Genomic DNA, 21,192 nt, shown 5'->3' with positions numbered 1-21,192 from the left:
ACCCATGTTTGAAATATTCAAAGCAGTCACTCGCCGATGACGAGAGCCACAAGTGACTCCAATCCACTCACACACAAAAGAGCCAGCAGACCAGTTTTTTGCCAAGATTGGGTGAGGTTCTATGATGTGAGCTCTCAAAGTAAGAAGAGATGATTGATCAGTGGTAATAGTGGTCGCAGACATGGCTGAGGAAGCTGAAAGAAAACATAGCAAAACAAGTCCAAGAGGGAAAAGGTGGTTAAATTGCTCCATGACTAATGGCTTGCTACACGGAGGAGGCAGGGGAAGGATCGCATTATATCTATATGGTGGTCTCAGTGATGTGAATTTCTTGCTTTCATTTTATTACAAAAAATAAGTTTCAATTGAACACATTGACCGGTGATGTGACTGCTACGCAGAGTAGACTTTTGATTAGTTTTCTATTTTCTATGTCACGTATTTGTACATGATATAATTTAGTGGCATAAAAAGTGGGATTAAATGTAGAAAACCCTGACCATCTATTATACTAGTTGCACCCCTGTGTCGAAAAAAAAAAAAATTATTATACTAGTTGCACTTTATACCCTAAAATATTTTAATAGGCACTTTACACCTTTGATCAACTAAAAAATAACACAAAAATTAATTTCATCCTAGTTATTGATAAAATGACCAATTTATCTCCATTAAAAACTTAAGTGGCAAAAATAGCACTTTGGTGGGAAAGATTACTACCCTAAATAGACTAATTTTTACGTTATAACAAAAAGTCTAATTTTAACACATAAAAAAGAATATACTGCTTCGCTTTGAATAAGAATTAAGACTATTTGAGCCAAAATGGAGGCAAAATATGGAAATATTGAGTAATTATTGTTACAATTTTTAAAATCTCATACTTTTTTTCAACGTATAATAATGCCAAAACTTCATATAATCAACAAAATTTCACTTGAAATCTTCACAAGAATAAATTGGAGTAGAACCCAAAAAATTTCATATGAATTTAGCACAATAATTACAACAAAGATTCAATACTGAACCGAAATTAAAACCTACATATTAGTAACAGAAACATTGGATTTAGAAGTTTAAAAAAAACACCTAAATTATTGACTTTTCCTTGATAACAATCTTTTCTTACCTAGGCTAACTTGGAATATATATTAAAATAGGGTTGTTGAGATTCTTGAATTGAATTTATTCCCTTTCTTCTTTTTTTCCTACTTCTTTTGTTTTAATTGTCATTCAAATTGATCATATATTTTATCGTTATATGTTTTTAATTAGAATTTTATTATGAAGTGAAAATTAATCCATTTAAAGTGACAATTTTTTCTATCAAAAAAGTATTATTGTCACTTATAAGTTTTTAATGGAGGATAAATTGATCATTTCATCAATTATTTGGATGGATTTAATTTTCTTATTATTTTCTAGTTGATTAAAGGTGTAAAGTGCCTATTAAAATAGTTTAGAGTATAAAGTGCAACTAGTGTAATAGTTCATGGGAATTTTCTTCATTTAACCCTAAAACGTATTACTTCATCGGAAGTTATGAGTAAAACGTAAGTAATACGTTTGAGATAAATTTTGCTCTTTATATACAAGTAGTATTCCATAAGCCCGTAAACTATATGGCTTCTGCATTCTACTAAAGTCAACTTTCAGAGAGTAACTTATTGAGGTAATTTAATTAGAATCAGCGAGGTGTTTATTTTGCCTTTCAATTTTATTTTGTAAAGAAAAACAGTGAGAATTATGATGTTGGACGTTGGCTATGAAACTCACAGGAACAAATTAACAAAGTTTTTCTCCACTTTGCAGCATGTTTGAGATTGGTGCACCCCAGTTCAAGCCTCCTTCAGGTGAACCTGACATACGTTTTACTGATGTTGCACTTACAGTGTAAACTTTGTTAGGAATTATAGGCCAATTACTGACCACATAATTTTTGCATATGGCATTAGCAGTAAACTTTGATCGCGAAAATTTTTTCCATTTTTTGTTGACCAGACTAAAAGCAAAAGAACAGCCATTAGTTTTAGATAAATTATTTGGTTAAGTTAAGATTGGTTTTTACTTGATATAGTTTTTCATGTCTTACGGTACTTGCACGGTTGCACCTATTAATTCTGTATTTAAGATATTGTTTCCATGTAGAGAGATTGCCTAAATTAGTAACCATGTTATTTTACAAAAATACTGGCAAAGGTTGCTTTATAGTTCAAGAGTCATAAATAAAGAATTAGTTAGTAGCTTAAGAAGCAAAGAAAACTAAACTTGGAAATTTAGAAAATCTTTTATGCAAATTAGTCAGCAAAAAAAAAAAAAAAATCATGCAACGGGTACTGGGAATTGGAGATTCATTGCAACTCAACCAAGGCATCTTTTCTTAGCCTTGGTGGGAAACGTAGTAGAATCTAAAGAGCAATGATCAAGACTAATTCACCAAAGTTCAAAGATTAATCAAAATGATGAGTTTTCACATTTGGACATTAAACAAGATTTAAAAAGAAAAAAGAATAGTTCGAAGGCCACCAGATAAATTTCCAAGTTGAGTAATCTTGGAAAGTACAGAATTTCTAACAAAAAGGAAGATCTATCAAAGTAGTAGTCATGACTTATGATTGAAGAAACTCTTCAAGGACAGAGTGTTGCCCTTCATTTGATAATGTTGGAATGAGTGGGAGGCCTGGGAAAATTCCTCCAAGATTCCATACTGGACTCTGGTGAGGTGACCTTCAAAAATACGTATTAAGTCTTGGTCATTATGTTAGAAACAAAATTGATTGTTCCTCAACTTTTCTGAACGATGACTTTGGACTGAAAACGAGGACTTTGGACAGAAAATTTGTGATTTATACATCTTCCCACTCAATCGTGCAGGAAACGCTAGAAAATTAAGGATGCCTCAGCCCCACATATGGAAGAATAATGGGATTCATGGTTAATTACGTTGGTGGTTCACGAAATCTAGGAAACCAGAAAACAAGGATAGATCTTTAAAAATTAATAATTTTGGAACCATACAAATTCTATTAATTTAAAGAGATTTTAATTAATCGATAAATTAATAATTTATTAATTTACTGAGTGTACTTACAATTCAAGCAAACACTCATTTAATCAACAAAAATCTTATTTTATTTTATAAAAATATGAATTATTCTATTAATAAAAGGAGGCTAAAAGTGTAAGGAATATAAACTAATCTAAGTTCAAATGTCTCAAGGTTAGAAGAAATTGTTGCTAACATAACTAAAAATCCTGCTAATGACGAAGCTAAGGATGATACAGTAGGTTCGGAGACTCTATTATGCAGAAAAAAAAAACTCAAAACATCAACAACTCTTAATAATTTCTTATTGCAATATGAGAATTCAAGTCCAGAAATTTTAGATGCAATAAGAAAAATTAGGGATGAGATTCAGGTAGACTTAAATCTTAAAAAAAACAACAATAGACTAATTTTTAGGAAAATATGATATGCAATTTTAATAAATTATTAGTTTATGATATGTATGGGACCAAAGGGTCATGCAAAGTTTTGAAAAAAAAATATTATCTTATTATTTTATTGAAATTATTAATTTATCTCATTAGCACAAGTTGGGACCAAAAGATTATTAGTTTATCAAGTATTAATTTATAGAGGTTTTACTATATCATTAGTACTACCGATCAATAGACATGACTTCTACTACTCATCCACATTAATTTCCAATCAAAAGATGACAAATGTGTATGGAAATTATAGAAACAGTAGTAGTTCAAATAATGAATTAGTGATTTACTTAAACAAAATGCTTAACCATTGGAGGGCATTTTCGACTAATTTTTGGACTCCTATAAATACCATAAAATATGAGGCCATTACAGACTTTTGTTTACATATACTATAAGTTTTGTAGGAGTGATTTTGATTAAAAAAAAAATATATATATATACTTTTGCGTGTGAGTGTACTTGTACTCTTTGTGAGGTTGAAAAGCGTAAAAGTTCTTCATTGGTTGAATAGGCATGTAATTGTAAATTAGAAAGGGTTAACTAAGGAAAATTTAGTGTGAACAAAGGGTGAGTCCTTCTTTGTACAAGTTGATTTGCTTCACCAATATTGAAAAAAACTCTTAGTGGATTGAATTTCAAACTTAAGGGTGGACGTAGGCACCAAATAGGCGGCCAAATCACTATAAATTAGTTTGTCTATCTTTTATTTTATTTGCTTTTCTTTTCATTTAATTATATTGTGTAATTTAATTGCTCCATCTTTACTTGCTTTTTTCTTAGCTTAAGTGTGTGTTCACCTAGGTTAATTTGGAAAGTTAAAATTGGATGAAATTTTGTCATCACTTATCTAGTTTGTTAATCAATCTAATTTATCCCCCCCTCCTTTTAGGTGGTTTTGGGACCTTTCAATTGTTTTGAGGTACTATAGAACTATGACCCTGTCACATTTTTCTTCAAGTAATATTTTTCAGCGACAAAAAAATTAAGCATTTTTATTGGAACCTCTAAACCAAAAATTTTACACACTCAAATTAACAAATTAAGTTTAACAACTAGAAATTAATTGTAAAAACTAAACTGAACCAAAACTATTGTGTTGATGAAACTGCATTAGATGATGTTCATTCGTGGCAATAATGCAATACAATTAGTTAACCACATAATATATATGACAAAGACCAATCCTAACATGAATTCTACCAATGCAGGATGCTTTGAATAAGGAAATCAGTGTGGTTTTTACGGCAATGAACAAATAAAAATCAAACCAATTTCAGTTCTTGAATTTGCAGAGACAGCAAGTTTGGAAAAACTTCTTAGGCCTCTTACAGCTACACTAAAATTTTTTGTGCAGAGTAGTTGGCCACTAAGAGAGTTTTGAGGCTTTACTTGGGTGTAATCCAAAATTTCCTGAAAATTTTCGCTAACGGGTGCGCAGACACTCGTTTGAACTGGTGGTGATACAATCCCCCGAGTTCCCTCTTGACCCCTTTGGATCACCCCCTTCCCCCTAACATAGAGTAGAAGTATGTGTATATCAGAATCTATTGTGTCTAGCACAAAAAAAAAAGAAGACAATTCTCTATTGACATATTAAATCAAGGTTTAAAAATAAAATTTTATATTATTGTTTAACGGTATTTTAATCAAGCCAAGTACTTGTACATGTGTAAATTGCCTTCCCGTTATCTATATTCTTGAATGTATGACATTAATCTCCCAATCAATATAATTTGGATTCTAACATTCTCACTATTGACAAGTCTTCCTACCATTTATGAGGAAAAGGAAATGAATTTCCTTAGAAGTAGTTTCAAAGAAATTCCAACCATCTTTTTACTCACATACATTATATTACAAAAAGTGTTACTGTGTTATTTTAAATATTTTTTCCAAATAATCTTCTATCGAAACATGCCAAGTCCTCACCTATTTCTTTGTCTCCCTTGAATTCCAGAGATGTGAGTTCGGGGAAATTCTGTTTAGCCTCTTACAGTTTTAGCTGAAGTGCTCGTATATGTTGACTCCAGAGGCCATTTTGACCATTCATCATTGTTCATCATAAGTCTTCCTTCAGATTATGATTTTTTTTTTTTTTTGGATTGCATGCCAAGAAAAAAAAAAAAAAAGGAGAAATAGTGCGTAAGATGCTATCGCAGCATGTAACTCTGCCATTGGCACTTTCAAGAAGTGACATCTTATATGGACTATAGAGCAATACTGGCGAAGGATTTAATACTACAATTGAGGCCCTGTTTGATTCTTAGGATTCATTGAGAAAAATGAAAATGAATTCCCATAGAGAAATAGTTGAAAGAAACCCATTTCCTGGAATCAAACACGGGATGTGAGCAGTCTTCTTTTATTATTTTTGTCTCTTTTGGTCTATTTTGAGGGAATTGCAGGGTCGGGGAGCTCGGGTGCAATTCATTACTCTGGTTGTGCCTCATCTAGTTTCACTTCTCTTGTAACAAAAAACAAAAAAAATAAATAAATAAATAAAGAAAATGAATTCCTGGAGTGGTTAATGGGTTATGTGAATATTTAAACAAACAATACATATTGTGTTAGTCTAATTACCGAAAGCTATTACATTTTGAAATGACAAGATTAATCCCAAATAGAGGACTATAGAAGAGAATCTGTCAGGATATACTGAGATTATTGTTTTGGTCAAAATACACATTACGCCTTAGGTCCTGAGTGACCATATAGAGATTTCTGAAAGCTTCTCAATTCCACCAACACCACAAATTTTTTAAAATTTAGACTCATTCTCAAATTGGGAATATCATATACTTGTCAGAGGCCGCTATATGAAATTAAAAAAAAAAAACTGAAGTTTGATCTTCTTCCATGCTAACTAAACATCTCTTATATTGCTTCTCAACAAAATAAAAAGGTTGAATGAAATGCAATCCAACTTCTCAACTGAATGAAAATGTTCGTTACTGGTACTGATCAAATTAGTATCCTTAGTTAATCAGCTTTTTAAGCTCTAATTCTCACCATACATTTTGTTGTTGGGATTTGTCCTTGTATATATTTCGGTCATCATAATTTTGAAACTATAGACATCAATTTTGTTGATAATAATTGATTACGGGGAGGGGACAGGCTCAATTGGGCCATCAGAAACCCGAAGGAAAATAAGTCACCTTTGGACAAGACACTTTACTTACAAATTAAACCTCATCTCCGTGCAAAAATTTTAGAAACTTTCATGCTGATTTGAATGTTATAAATATATGAGGTCCGCCTCTTGAAAATAGTTTTTTTTTTTTTTTGGCCCATCGTTGACTTGGAAGTTTGGGAAATTCTTTAATGCAAATTAATTAGTGAACAAAATCTCATTAAATAGGTATTGGGATTTGCAGATTCATTGCAAATCAAGGCATATTGTCTTAGGAGGAGAGATGAGTTAAATGGTACAAAATAAAGGAATGTAAATGAGAGATTTCGGATTTCAAACCTTTTACTTGCACTATTTGAAAAAACAAATTTAGCCACTTGTCTTAGCCATGGGAAGAATTTAGTAGAATCTAAGGATAAATTGCCAAGATTCAAGGATGATCCGAAATATTGAGTCTTACTTTACTTGCAAATTAAACCTAATCTCCGTGCAAAAATTTTAGAAACTTTCATGCTGATTTGAATATTATATATATATAAGGTCCACCTCTTGAAAATAGTTTTGTTTTTTTGCCCATCGTTGACTTAGAAGTTTGGGAAATTCTTTAATGCAAATTAATTGGCGAACAAAATCTCATTAAATGGGTATTGGGATTTGCAGATTCATTGCAAATCAAGGCATCTTGTCTTAGAAGCAATGTTTTGAAAACCGAACCGGACCAGCGGTTCGACCGATTGAACCGCGAACCGGCCATGGCACCGGTCCGGTTCTATGTCATAGTTGACTTTGTCAGAAAATCGGTCAAAAATCGGTCGAACCGTGAAAACCATTGAACCAGATTGAACCGGTGGTTTCCGGTTTTCAACTTCCCCTCCCCTTTTTTTTTTTAAAAAAGTTTTGCAAAATGCAGCTATCAAGATTTGAACACAAGATCTTAGTAATAGAAGACCAATGTATTAACCATTGCACCATCACATCTTATTAGTGTTTTTTTAATAACTTATTTATATAAAACAAGCACTCATATTTCTTTCTTCCAATTTTCTTACAAAATCTCATTCTCTCATGACTCTTTCTTTTTAATCTTCAACTCTCTCTCTTTCTTTCCTCTTTTCTTTTGTTACTCCCTTTTTAATCAAACCTCTTTATTTTTAATTTATTGATATTTTCTTCCATCTTTTTATTTTATTTTTGTCCATTAAATTGAAAAAAGTTAAAAAAGAATTATTTTTCTTTAACCCAAATTATTTAATGCCACAACCACTCACTTTTATCTCATTTTTTGTTTCTTATCAAGTTTACATTTCTATTTTCGATTCTCTTGACTTCTTTCGAACTCCAAACTTCCTTTTTTAAATTGCAATCTCTAAATCCCAAAACGTAAATTAAAATTTAAGTTCACAATATCTAAATTCTCATAGACGTGAATTTTGTATAATTTCAAAATATTGTGATATTTTTGGGTTGGATTTAGATATAATTGAAATTGAGATGAAATTTATTTGTTTTAACTTATAATTAAAAAATTTATTTTTAAAAATCCAAGTTATTAAAAAATAGTAAACTTTTTATCGTATAAAGTATTAAATTAGTCCATTACATGTCTTATTTTGTACATATGTATATTAATATAAATTATTTTTAAAAAAATTCATTAAACCGGGGTTGAACCGGTCCGACCGGTTGAACCTCGACCCTTTCACTTCACCGGTTCAATTAACGGTCCGATTTTTAAAACATTGCTTGGGAGGAGAGATGAGTTAGGTGGTACAAAATAAAGGAGTGTAAGTGAGAGATTTTGGATTTCAGACATTCGACTTGCACTATTTGAAAAAAAAAATTTAGCCATCTGTCTTAGCCATGGGACGAATTTAGTAGAATCTAAGGACCAATCAAAACTAAATTACCAAGGTTCAAGGATGATCCGAAACGATAAGTCTTAACAATTTGAAGTTGAACAGGACAGAACCAAAAAAGGCCTCCTGGTAAATTTCTAAGTTGAGCAATCTTGAAAAGTACATAAATTTCTCACAAAAAGGAAGACTAATGAGTAGTGCACACGATTGAAACTTTTTCCAGGACAAAGTTCTTTGTCACCTGAAGTCTTGGTCATTGTGCAAGAAACTAAAGTGATTGTTCCTTGACTATTCTCAACGATGACTTTGGATAGAAAATTTACGATATAGAACTTTATCTTACCGTGCAAGAAACGCTAGAAAATCAATATGATGCCTCAACCCCACAAATGCAAGAGCGGTTAATAACGTTGATGATCTCACGAAAGGAAAAGCCAATACCGTCAGTACAAACGAACAATGGACATGGCTCCTACTCATCCACATTTTACAATTAATGGATGAGAGAAGTCCTCGTTAACTCATCCAAATCACACATAATCTATCATGCAAATATACATTAGTAATTATTATCCTCCCTTGTATTTATATATTTTTTCTAATTACAATCATTATCATCCCTTACATTTATACACTTTCTCTTATTATCATCCCTTATATTTATATACTTTTTCTAATTAACTTTATTTTTCCAAAACTTTAACGCCTAAAATTACCCAATGGACACCCGTTAAACAAACCATACTATGAATTAGTGAATTCACTTGAATAGCATCTTTTATTAATAGATGTTTTCAATGGGGGCTCACTAGACACTCATTAGCACACCTAAATTACACATAACTTACATGTGAATACACACAATCACGATTATTGCACTCCATGTATTTATATACTTTCCTAGATTAACTAAACCTTAAAAAAAACTAATATCTAGACCACTCTTAACGAGTGCATTCTACACCCGTTAGCCAAATTGGAAGTTAAGATAATCAATCTTTGCTTGATATAGTATTTTCATGTTATGTGATTGTTTTGCGGTACTTGCATCTGTTGTTGCTTCTATGCAGAGAATTTGCCTAAATAAGCAACCATGTTACCTTTCAAAAACAATGGCAAAAGTTGCTTTTATAGTTCAAGAGTCGGTTAAAAAAGAATTACTCAGTGGTTAGTACCTTAAGAAACAATGAAAAGTAAACTTGATGCAAATTAGTTAGAAAAAAGATTTCATGGAAAGGGTATTGGGAACTAAAGATTCATTGCAATTCAACAAGGCATCTTTTCTTAGCCTTGCTCGGAATCTTAGTGGAATCTAAAGACCAATGATCAAAACTAATTCACCAAAGTTCCAGGCTTAATCAAAATAATGAGTTTTCATATTTGGACGTTAAGCAGGATAAAAAGAAAAAAGAAAAAAATTTGTTCAAAGGCTCTAGGTAAATTTCTAAGTTGAGTAACCTTGGGAAGTACAGAATTTCAAACAAAAAGGAAGAACTATCAAGTAGTTGAAAGTGTATATACCCTAAAGTCAATCAACTTTTAGGGTTTAATATGCACTTGAACTATTATATTATAATAAATGACATTTTTATCATATTGATTGCTTAAGTATGATAAAGTCCTTAGAGTAAATCTAATCGATAAAATTATAAGAGTTTTGATGCTGAAGTTCATTCTATTATAAACAAGGTTTATTCCTAAATATGTTTAGTCAAAGTAGTAACAAGAAAGAACATTGTTAATTCGATTAGACTAGCATATACTATGCCGCTTCTATATGAGAAGCAATAGACCTCATCTACTATAACATGTGAGACACCTAAGCTAGAATATGGATGCTAGATAGGATGATCAAGTTCACTAGATTGATCCACATACAAATATCCTTTAAGTGCCAAAGGATTAATCTCTAAATAATGTTTGTGTAAATGATCCTTAGACTTAAGCTTATCTTAATATTTTGAGTACAGACGGTTATACTTTGTTTACTATATGACGGCTCCCGTAATAGGGAATGCTCGCATCATTAGCTTATGGATATATACTTGAAGTATGAAAAGATGGTGAATAAGTTATAAGGATTTATTACCTCTTATGAAAGAGAAGTTATCTCATGTCTAACCACTTGTAAAATATAACTCGAAATTTTTAGCGTTAAGTGGAAGATTCTTAGAAAGTATTTATAAATACTTCTTCATTGGAGTTATATTTTGGTACAAGAAATGAGCATTAATCACATAATGGACTAGGCACAACTTATTCCAAAATTAATGTAACCTAAGTGTGGTAAAAGTATATTGATTACACGGTAACGTTCACTGAAAGATGAAGTCTTCCACTTGATATTTGTCATTCCTTGGGTGGTCATAATGTATTGCTAAATACCAATCTTGATCTATAAATATGACTTGATTGATTAGTGGAATCAATGATAAATTAAAAGGAGTTTTAATTTATCCAAATTCTTATTTATTAAGAATTATAACTCATACTTATTTTTAATGTATATGAGAACCTAATGAGTCACACATGCTAAGAACTTCTTTACTTGGATTAAATGAATTCAAATGGGGACTTGAAAAATAAGAACACATTTCTTGTCAATTAATATAAAGTATTCTTTGGAGAAATCTGCTAAACTCTACATGGATGAGATTGTAAAATTGTATGAAATGCCAGTGAGTATAGTGTTTGATAGAGATTCTTGATTTGTAACCCGATTTTGGCAAAAGTTACAAAAGACTTTAGGGACTAAACTGAATTTTAGTACAACATATCATCTTCAAACAAATGGACAATCGAAAAGAACCATTCAAACTCTTGAAAATAAGTTGAGATCATGTATCATGAATTTTGGAGGAAATTGAGGTCAACACATGACATTGGTTGAATTCATCTATAATAATAGTTATAAAGCTTTTATTCAAATAACACCATACAAAACACTTTATAGACGAAAGTGCCGTTCACCAATTTACTGAGATAAAGTAGGATAGAGAAAAGTTTTGGATCCGACAGCAATACCATGAATTGAGAAAACATACAAAAAAGTAAAGATAATCCGTTAGAAACTTTAAACGATCCAAAGTCTACAAAAGAGCTATGCAGATAAATGAAAAAAAGGATTTGGAATTTGGAATTGGAGATAAAGTATTTCTTAAATTCACTCCATTGAAAGGAAATATCAAGACAGGAAAAGAAAAGAAACTAAAACCGAGATGTATAGGACCCTTTAATATTCTCCAACGAGTAAGGAAAGTGGCATACCGATTAGAATTACCAATAAATTTATCCCGGATTTATGATGTATTTTATGTTTCATTATTCAACAAATATCACCCAAATCCAACTCATATATTTCAGTCAGAGGATATCGAGATTGATAAGTCTCTAACTTGTGAAAAACAACCTGTTCGACTCTTGGATCGAAAGGTGAAGGAACTAAGAAACAAACGAATTCCCTTCATCAAAGTTCTATGAAAAAATCATGAAGTAGAAGTAGCAACTTAAGAATTAGAAGAGGACATGCAGAAGAAATACCCCGGTTTATTTCTAATTTCTTTTAATATAATTTATGTGACGCCCCACCTCTCCCAAGGGAGAACCCTAGGATATCAGCGGGCCGCCTGCCTAACTCTTGCCAGGACTCGGTACAAGTCAAGATTTATAACTTAGAACTAAACAACCAGTAAGAAAACTAATATAAAGAACAGTCGCTTCCTTCAATAGTCATCTAATTCTACATCATAATATTTCCAAAAGTTACATCAAATTTCCCCAAAAAATACAACCACCAAAAGTTGACTAATTCATTTACATCCACAATTGGACCAAAAGACAATCGAAGCCAGCTTCTCCAAATCTTTCCACTTCAAGTTCCTGCTAAGGAAAACAAACTTAAGGGGTGAGCTAACGCTCAGTGAGGCCAAGAAAGCAGGCAAACAAATAAGTACAACTAGCAATAAAACTTATACAAGAAGGCAATCATAATATTCAGGTAACTCAAAGAAGAAAGCAAAACATATTCAATAAAGGATACGGGAGCTCTCAGGAGCTAAATTCTCATTGCTTTGCCAAGGCTTGATCCAACACTTCCAAGTGGTGACACTCCGTCAACCGAGTAAATGCACAAATTTGTAGAACCCCACTTACTTCCTCCATCCACCATTTCACCCTCTCGGATTTGGAACCAAATACGCACGAAGTGGCGATACTACTCGAGTTTGGCAAACAAAATCTCAAAAGATCAAACTTTATGATTTTCCACGGTTCACCAAGCTTCTCGACCAAACCCATACCGGCTCGAGTTACAAGGTTAGCCAATGGGATTTGGGCGTCCCCACAAGTACAAGTATAAGTCGATGAGATTTCTCTCAAATCGACACCAAGTCACGCACAAGCACGAGTATGATTATTGAGTACGAGCAAGTCAATTATCAAGTCAAGCAAGAGAGAACGAGTGCGATAAAGTATACACTTGTCTCGACAAGTCCAATTCACATATTCAACAAGAAGTAGTTCAAGTATTATGCAACAAGTCATTCACTTGACACTCACTAATTTCAAAAGCAAGTGAGCAAGAAATTCCTTTAAAGTTCCTCATCGGAATTCCTTTCGAATCCCTCTTGAGCACCTGAAGAATATTAACCAACCATCACTCATGGATACCCTAGGTTATCGAGCATACAAAGAAGAAAGTTCGTTTGCCTAGAACTAGGACAATGCATCAAAAGGTTTATTTCATTGAAAATCGAGATTCACAAATGAATGTTTAAGGTCACAAGTTCGAGTCAAGTTAAAGGAGTTTTTCTCGCTAAATCATTGAAATAATGTTCAAAGAGAACTCAAAAGTTGTTTTTGATTCATATCGTGGTAAGTAAATCTCAATTCCAAAAGAAAGTACCATTTTTACTTTCGGCAAGAAAATCGAGAAAAAGGTAGATGGTTTTCATCTGCCAAAACTTCGAATCTCACGTCAAAACTTTTGAATATAAAGAGCATTCACAATTTCCAAACTAATGGAGTCAAAACTCATCCAAAATTCCAATAATTTTCATAGTAAATGTCAAAGCTAAGGTTCCAAGTTTTGATTATAAAATTAGTGAAATTCTCCAAGAATTACTCTAATTAAAACGCTCCCTTTTTAAAGTTCAAACTCTTGGAAATTGAGGGTATAAAACTAGGGGTTGAAGTTCATTTTTCAAGTATGAAAAGAGGTGCTATCAACCAATGAAGTTGAACAACCAAGAAAACGCATTGAGAGAGGTTTAATCATTTGAAACCAAGATTCAAAACGAAGGTTTAAAATTCTAAAGTGACCTTGTGTCCAACCATGAAATTAAACTTAAACGGACTACAATCTCAAAGGGAGGTTGAAAGTGTTTAAAAGAGCACTTTGGTTGAAACCAGAAAATTTCCAGCTTGGTGTGACACTACTTGAAAAATCGTATCTCGAGTTCCGCAAGTCCAAAAATTGAAAAGTTTATACCGTTGGAAACTAGACTCAATGCACTAAAACTCTCTAGAAGACATTTTTCTCATACTCCAATTCGAAATCATTCAAAATTTAGCTCAAAGTCACTGTTCCAGACAGGACAGAGCAAAACAGGCTTGCAATTTCAGCAAAGTTTGGAAATTCGGCAAAATTTGTAGAAATGGAATCAACCCTTGAAATTTATACCACTAATATAAATCCAAATATAGTTTCAAATACAATAAATGGAACTCAATTCGGACCTTCCTACACCAAAATACAACAGTTTTAAGAAAACTAATTTTTGGAACCTGTTTACGAAATTTCCAGTTCTGAAGTACTTGATAGAGTTTCAAAGTCTGATCATAACTGAAGTTACACAACTCAAAATTTAGTGTGGTTTGCGATGTTGAAAACTAGATTCAAAATGCTACAAATCACTAGAAGAAATTGTCTTAAAATTCGTTTTGCAAGATATGTAAAAATTGAGCTACAAACTGCAGTTAGGACTGTTTCTCGGATGAGAACAATGAGAAAATTCAGTCATTTTTGCTGGTTCACTACGGCTCATAGGAAATGAATTAGGAGGTGTATTTTATACCGACGGAAAGCTCTTGGAGTCTAGTTTCAGATACCACAAACAGTACTTGATTTCAACTCCCAGACAAAAAGTTATGACCCAAAACGTGAACACTGGTTGGTGCTCCTGGTCAGAAACTTTTTCAGATTTCTTCCTCACTTAAACCCTACTTTAACTCAACCAATTGTAAAGCTTTTTGGGAGACATTTAACACACATAAACATCATCATATAAAAAAAATTGTAGCACCAAAATAACATCAAAATTCAAAATTAACATGAGGGTTTCATCAAGCCAAATTTCGGACAGCAAGCATTCTTCATCTTCTAGCTTTCTTTTCCAACTTTCCAACTAAAACTAAACCATATCTTCTCAAAATAAGCAACAAACAAGCAAGTAAACATACAAAATCTTCAAGGCCTCTACCTATAAAGTCACCTCAAGTCCTCTACCTAATGTCAAGGTTCTTGTGAACCCATCAACAACCCAACACCTAACTAACTATAACTAACTACTACTAATAGTTAAGAGGAAAAAGATGAGAACTTAGAGGTTTACCTTTGCTTCCAAGATTGAAGGACAACCACTAGTATAAGCTCTTAAATCACCAAAGTTTCTACCTTGTTCAAGTCACCTTCCAAGCTTGTATGAAGAACCAAAGAAAGAAGCAAATTTGGAGAGTTTTCTTGGAGCAAAATGGTAGACAAACTAGCTGCAATTTTGTGGAGAAATGGGGGAGAGGAGTTGGCCAAGGTGAGGAGAAGAAGAGAAGGGTTTTGGGTGGTAGTTAGTGATTTGATTGAGTGACAAGAAGAATGACATAAAGTGTTCTTGGCCCCAAAAGTCAATAATCGATTAGTGAGCAATTAGTGCTCCTAATTGAACTTAATTTAATTCACTCACCTTTAATCCATCAGTTAACTTTTCTTAGTCTACTATTAATCATCCTTAATTTCCCCAAGATTAATGTACTTTCAGATCGAATTTGCCTCGAAAAAACATGCATTCGCTATTTTTCGCTAAACAAGCCGCAGAAAAATTAAATTCGCTAACAAAACGTTTTAAAAATATAAATGAGACATTGTTCCATGCAAATGGATTTAAAATGGATGAAATAAATTATTCGGAGTAAACGGATAAATAAATAATTAAATAAGCCAGTAATATAAAATAAAAGTAAGTAAAATAAAAATTCGGATCCTGACAATTTAGCTGCCTTAATTTTTTGGTTGTTTTAAGAGTTGAGTCAATATTAATCCTTTTGACTTACATAATTTGGTGCATGTTAAGTTTCGTAGTGCGTTATGTGAGTATGACCGACTAGTGAGATATATGCAATAAATTTGGTAGTTACGAAGAAATTTTGTGCAAAAAAAATTATGTGATAAGAAGTGTTAAGAGTTAATTAGAGGAGCACTAGATATGTTGGTGATTATAGACAAATAGAGAGACAGAGATCGGGCATGAACCATGCTTCACCAAGTGTCAATCACCCAATGGAGTTTTGATCAAGACTTTTTTTTTCATTATTTTTTCCTCATTTTTTTGTCTTGGTCAAAAATTTGAAGAGAAAAAGAAAAGGAATTGTTGGAATTGAGGTGTTAAAAGGTGATTGGATGAAGAGAGACATTTGAAAAAATAAATAGATAATAGTTGTTTGTTTGCCAAGTGTCAACGATCCAAGCCTTCTTTGACCAAAACAAGTCTTGTATTTATCTTCCAGTTCACAACCAAAACTCCTTCATTTTTTTCCTTCTTGTGGTTGAGAAAGAGAAAGAAAAAACTCAAGTTCTATTTTGATTCTTGCTTGATTAGTAAGAAACTGTGACGCCCCCACTTCTTCCCAAGCCGAACCAGAGGGTATCCACGGGACGTCTGCCCAACTCTCGCCAGGACTCAAGCAATTTCCGTTCCAACTTAATGTAAAACTATTCAGCAACACTGGCTAAATAAGAAAGTGAGAAAAACTTCCAAACTTAACAATATATACAACGTTTATTCAACCCTTATACTAAATTCCCAAAAGTTACATCAACACCCAAAATATATGTTAGAATCCAAAAAGTACAACCAATAAGAAGTCTAGCCCAAATTACATTAGAAACCCTAAACCAGAAGTGCATCCAAAGGGGTTTCTCCAAGTTCATTCCATGTCCAACCCTGTTAAGGAAAACAAATCTATAGGGTGAGCAAAACGCTCGTGAGGCCAAGAACACACATGCAAGCACATTGTTCAAGTAACAATCCCAATTTAACAAGTAAAGCAACAATATTGCAATAAATAACAATTCGAGCGGAAAATAAGCAGAAATAATTCAAGGATATCGGAGCTCTCAGGAGCTAATTTCCACTTGCTTTGCCACTGTCATTCGTATACCTTCCCGCGATGACACTCCGTCAACCGGGTCGATATTTTCATTCCGTAGATCATCACTTACTTCCATCCGTCCACCACACATACCCCCACCGGGTCCGAACGTCATTTATAAGGCGATACTTCAACGAGTATGCCAAGCAAGATCTCTCCAATAGATCAAGTTTATCAGGTAATTCTCATGGCTCGCCAAGGTTCCCGACCAAACCCATGCTGGCTCGAGTCCAAGGTTTGCCTATGAGTTTGGGCGTCCCCCAGTTAACATTTATAAGTCGAGGAGATTCACTCCAGCGACGTATGCAGCCATAGCATACCATTGCATTTCATTCATTCATTCAATACATTTCAGTCATTCATTTAAAATAAGAACGAGCGCGGTAAAGTACACGCTCGCCTTCATTTTTAAAATCTCCAAACAATTACAACAATTAAGTAGGTATCAAGTATTCATACACTTGACACTCACCAAGCAACAAGAGTAAGTAGATTCAATTAAAGTTCAAGCGTCCACCGTGGGGTCCTCTTGAAGGTCCTCGTGTGCGCCTGAGCAAATAATAGTGAATTATCATTCACACATCCCAATTATCAAGGAAGATCGTGCACGAGTACAATCTAGGGAAATTTCATCATAATGAAGCTCAATTACTCGTAAATCGAGGTTTAAGTGGAGTTTCTTAAAGTATAAGAGCAATCGAGTCTTTTGTCTTGGAAATCAAGCATAAACGTTCAAGTACTACCGTATGAATAGGAAGTACTCGAAAACTCCATTTCCTTGATATTCGGAAAATTTCAGTTTTGATATGATATTTTGAAAAATCGTATCTTACATTCCACATGTCAAAAATTGGAAAAATTGGTACCGTTGGAAACCTCTTCCAAAGTACTAAAAGTTCCTAGAATACACTTTTCTAAGATTCCAAATGGAAAACATTCAAAAATGAGCTCAAAGTCGCTGTTTTGGTTCATAAGGCAGATTTAAGTTGATTTTTTGCCAACTTTGAAAATTCGGCAAAATTCACTTGATTGGAACTAGCCTTTGAAATTTGGAACTCTATTAGAGTCGCAATCCAAGTTTACAACAAAATAAGTAGAACGAGAAATGGAGTTTTGAGTACTAAGATATGGCAACTCAAAATTACCAAAATTCCCTTGTGAAACAAGGGTTTTTCCAAACTCGAGTCATGAACTTTGGAAATTTATTTGAGCAACGAAATGGACTCGGATTAGTACCAAATTCGGCAATATAATACTCCTATATAAAGGGTATCCTTCTATCAAATTTCATGGAAAGATACCTTCGGAAAGGTAGTCAACCAAACATCCAAAGTTTCGAAAAATCCTAAGGCAAAACTGCCTTGAACTTTTTGTTTCCATTCCAAATATTTGGCAAAGGAAAATCCTTCAAACATGGTTTATTTGTGTAGAAAAAACCTAAGGAACATTCATGGTACATTTGGTAAGTGTTTCAACTCCAAGAAATTCAATTGGCAAGTCCACACCAAGTCTAGCATCAATTCTGCCAAAAATTTAGGGTTTTCAAGAACAGGGCAGGTTTCGTATTTTCATCACAAATCAATCAATTCAACTCGGAATTGAGCATGGTTGGTGGCGTTGGAAAATAAATTCATAAAACTATAATTTCACAGAAGAAATCGTTACGAAATTCAGTACACAACTATCTCAAATTCGAGCCTCAAGTTGTAGCTTCTGAACTTCGTTCCAGGAAAACAGAGAAACAGGACAGCCATCTTTAAACGGTTGGTACGGAATATTCAGGTGGAATTAGGAGTTGTATTTTATACCGTTGGAAAGCTGGGAATGTCTAGTTTCAAATACCACTGACAGCACTTGATTTCAACGTCGGAGCACAAAGTTATGGATGAAACAAGAAGGCTGTCTGAGCATTACGGGAAAATTTTTCCAGGTTTGCTAGCTTTGTGAGATTGATCCATTTGACCAACCAAACCTCAATATTTTTCGGTGAAACTTTATACACCATCTATAAAACATCTAAACATCATATACAAGCCATTAAAACCTCAAAATTCCGCAAAAAGAGGCACGATCATAACAGGGACAGAATTGGAAACTTTACATCCATGCACTCCTTGAAGTTTATACCAGCTATGCACCATTAATCTACCAATTTGAGTACTAAACCAACATTAAATCCGTCATCAATCATCACATCAGCTATCAATCCAAGAGTGGGAGTTCATAGAGCCCACATTCAAAATTTTTCAACAATAACAAGCCACCCACATGAATATCTAAGCTCATAAGTGTAAATCAACTTCCATAGGCTAAGAATTTGAGGATTGATCGTCACTTACTTGTATGGGTGAACAAGACAGAATTTTCGGCCCTTCCTTGCTTCAAAATGAACCGTCAAAAGCTTTCCCTTTTAGCTAGATACAATCCCCAAGTGTTCAACTAGGTGTAGTTCAATTTTGGTTTGATTTGGTTGAGATTTGGTGCATGAATTTGGAGTAGAAAGTGATGGAGCAAGGCTGGTTCTTCTTTCCCTTGCTGTTCGGTTGTGTTGAGGTGAGAAATGGAGAGTGTTTGCTGATGGTAAGGCTTCCGTGAGAAGCTTAGCAATTGTGGGTTTCAAGTGTACAAAAGTCAACTCTCCAATAGTGCGCGTACGCGCGCATTTTGTGCTCGATTTCTCTCGAGTTTATTTCACTAGTGCACTAAACCTCCAATATACTTATAATCATATTAATATTATTTACTCTTAATTGTTCCAAAATAAGGGTCTAAAGTCCCTCAATTAAATCGCACGTGTAAAAACGCGTATCTCCAAATTAAGCACGATAAAGCGAAACCTCCAAGAATTTCTTATAACGATGGTACTAATAACTATCACTTGAGTATTTAAACATAAAATACCTATCTTAAATCCATTATACGATTCTCCAATTTTCCCAACTTATGGTATTTCCACACCAGCTAAAATTCCAAATCGCGTATTCACTATTTTCACTTAATGAGCTTCCAAAAATTAAATTTTGAAACAAGTCACTTTAAAAATATAATGAAACTATAGACCCATGTAATTAGGTCTAAAGAGGTTAGAAATAATATTCAGGGGCAATTGGCCAAATAAATAATTAAATGAGCTTGAATTAGGAGTTTAAAATAGATGAATTTTGTGAGTCCTCACATGAGTCGAGTATTAATTCCTCAATTAACCTTTCTTAATCTGTCATTGATCATTCTTAACTCTCCAATATTAATACACTCCCGATTCAAGTATAGTCTCGAAAGACGTGCACTCATTGTTCCGAACTAAACGAATTTTTGAAAAATGAATTTTTCCAACAAAACGCTTTAAAAATATAAAAGAGGCGTTGTTCCATATAAATGGATTTTAAATGGTCGAAATAAATAATTAGGAGAAAATGAGTAAATAAATATTTAAGTAAAATTCGATAAATAAGAAAATCTTCGGGTCCTCATAGAAACTCAACAAGAAACCCTAATCCACTTCGTAGATTTTAGAGGCAAGTGCGGAAAGGAGCTCTTGGTAAAATTTTGGAGGAAGAAAACTTTTGGTTTGCATTCCATCCTGGGTTTTGAGATACTTTGCTAGGAAATTTCCTTTTTTTCACTTATTTCTAAATTTATCCGATTTATGAAGCAAAAGAAGTTAAAGGAAACATGCTTATGGAAGATTTCATGGTTTTGTTAAGTTTTATTGAAATTTTCAACTTTGATGCAAGATATATATAGTTTAGAGATTTATATATGTGAAATTTTGCTAGATTTCCTTATTTAGAATATATATCGTACACCCTATAATATGTTATCTTGATTATTAGTAGTTTTACCATAAAAATAGGGTTGAAATTGGAAGGTTAATGTGAGAAATTTGGGGGACAAGTTGCTGAAATTTTTTCATTATTGGTCAAGTGAGAGAGTTGAGGGGTAAATTTAGTGTGATTTGGACCTACTTTGCTCGAAATTACTTGAGAGTACCTTGATTTTCACATATAGGTTGGATTTTAGTCAAAATCAAGCAATTTAAAAAGAGGGAAATAATGGTTGTCCCAAACATATTTTATAGTTGGATGTGTCCAAATTTAAACTCGTGATTTGGGTCAATTTTTTTCAAAAAGTCGTCCCTATACTAAATATATGTTACCCTATCTTGTGCTTGTGGTCTTGAGTAACGTGAGTTACATTTACTTGATTTTCACAAGTATAAGTTATGAATTTTGAAAACCTATGTTGAAAGTTTGATAATTTCTTACCATACGATATCTGATCGTAAAT

Source organism: Coffea eugenioides, chromosome 1, assembly GCF_003713205.1.
Source record: "Coffea eugenioides isolate CCC68of chromosome 1, Ceug_1.0, whole genome shotgun sequence".
In the NCBI taxonomy this organism is placed as follows: domain Eukaryota; kingdom Viridiplantae; phylum Streptophyta; class Magnoliopsida; order Gentianales; family Rubiaceae; genus Coffea; species Coffea eugenioides.
This window is presented reverse-complemented; position numbering follows the sequence as displayed.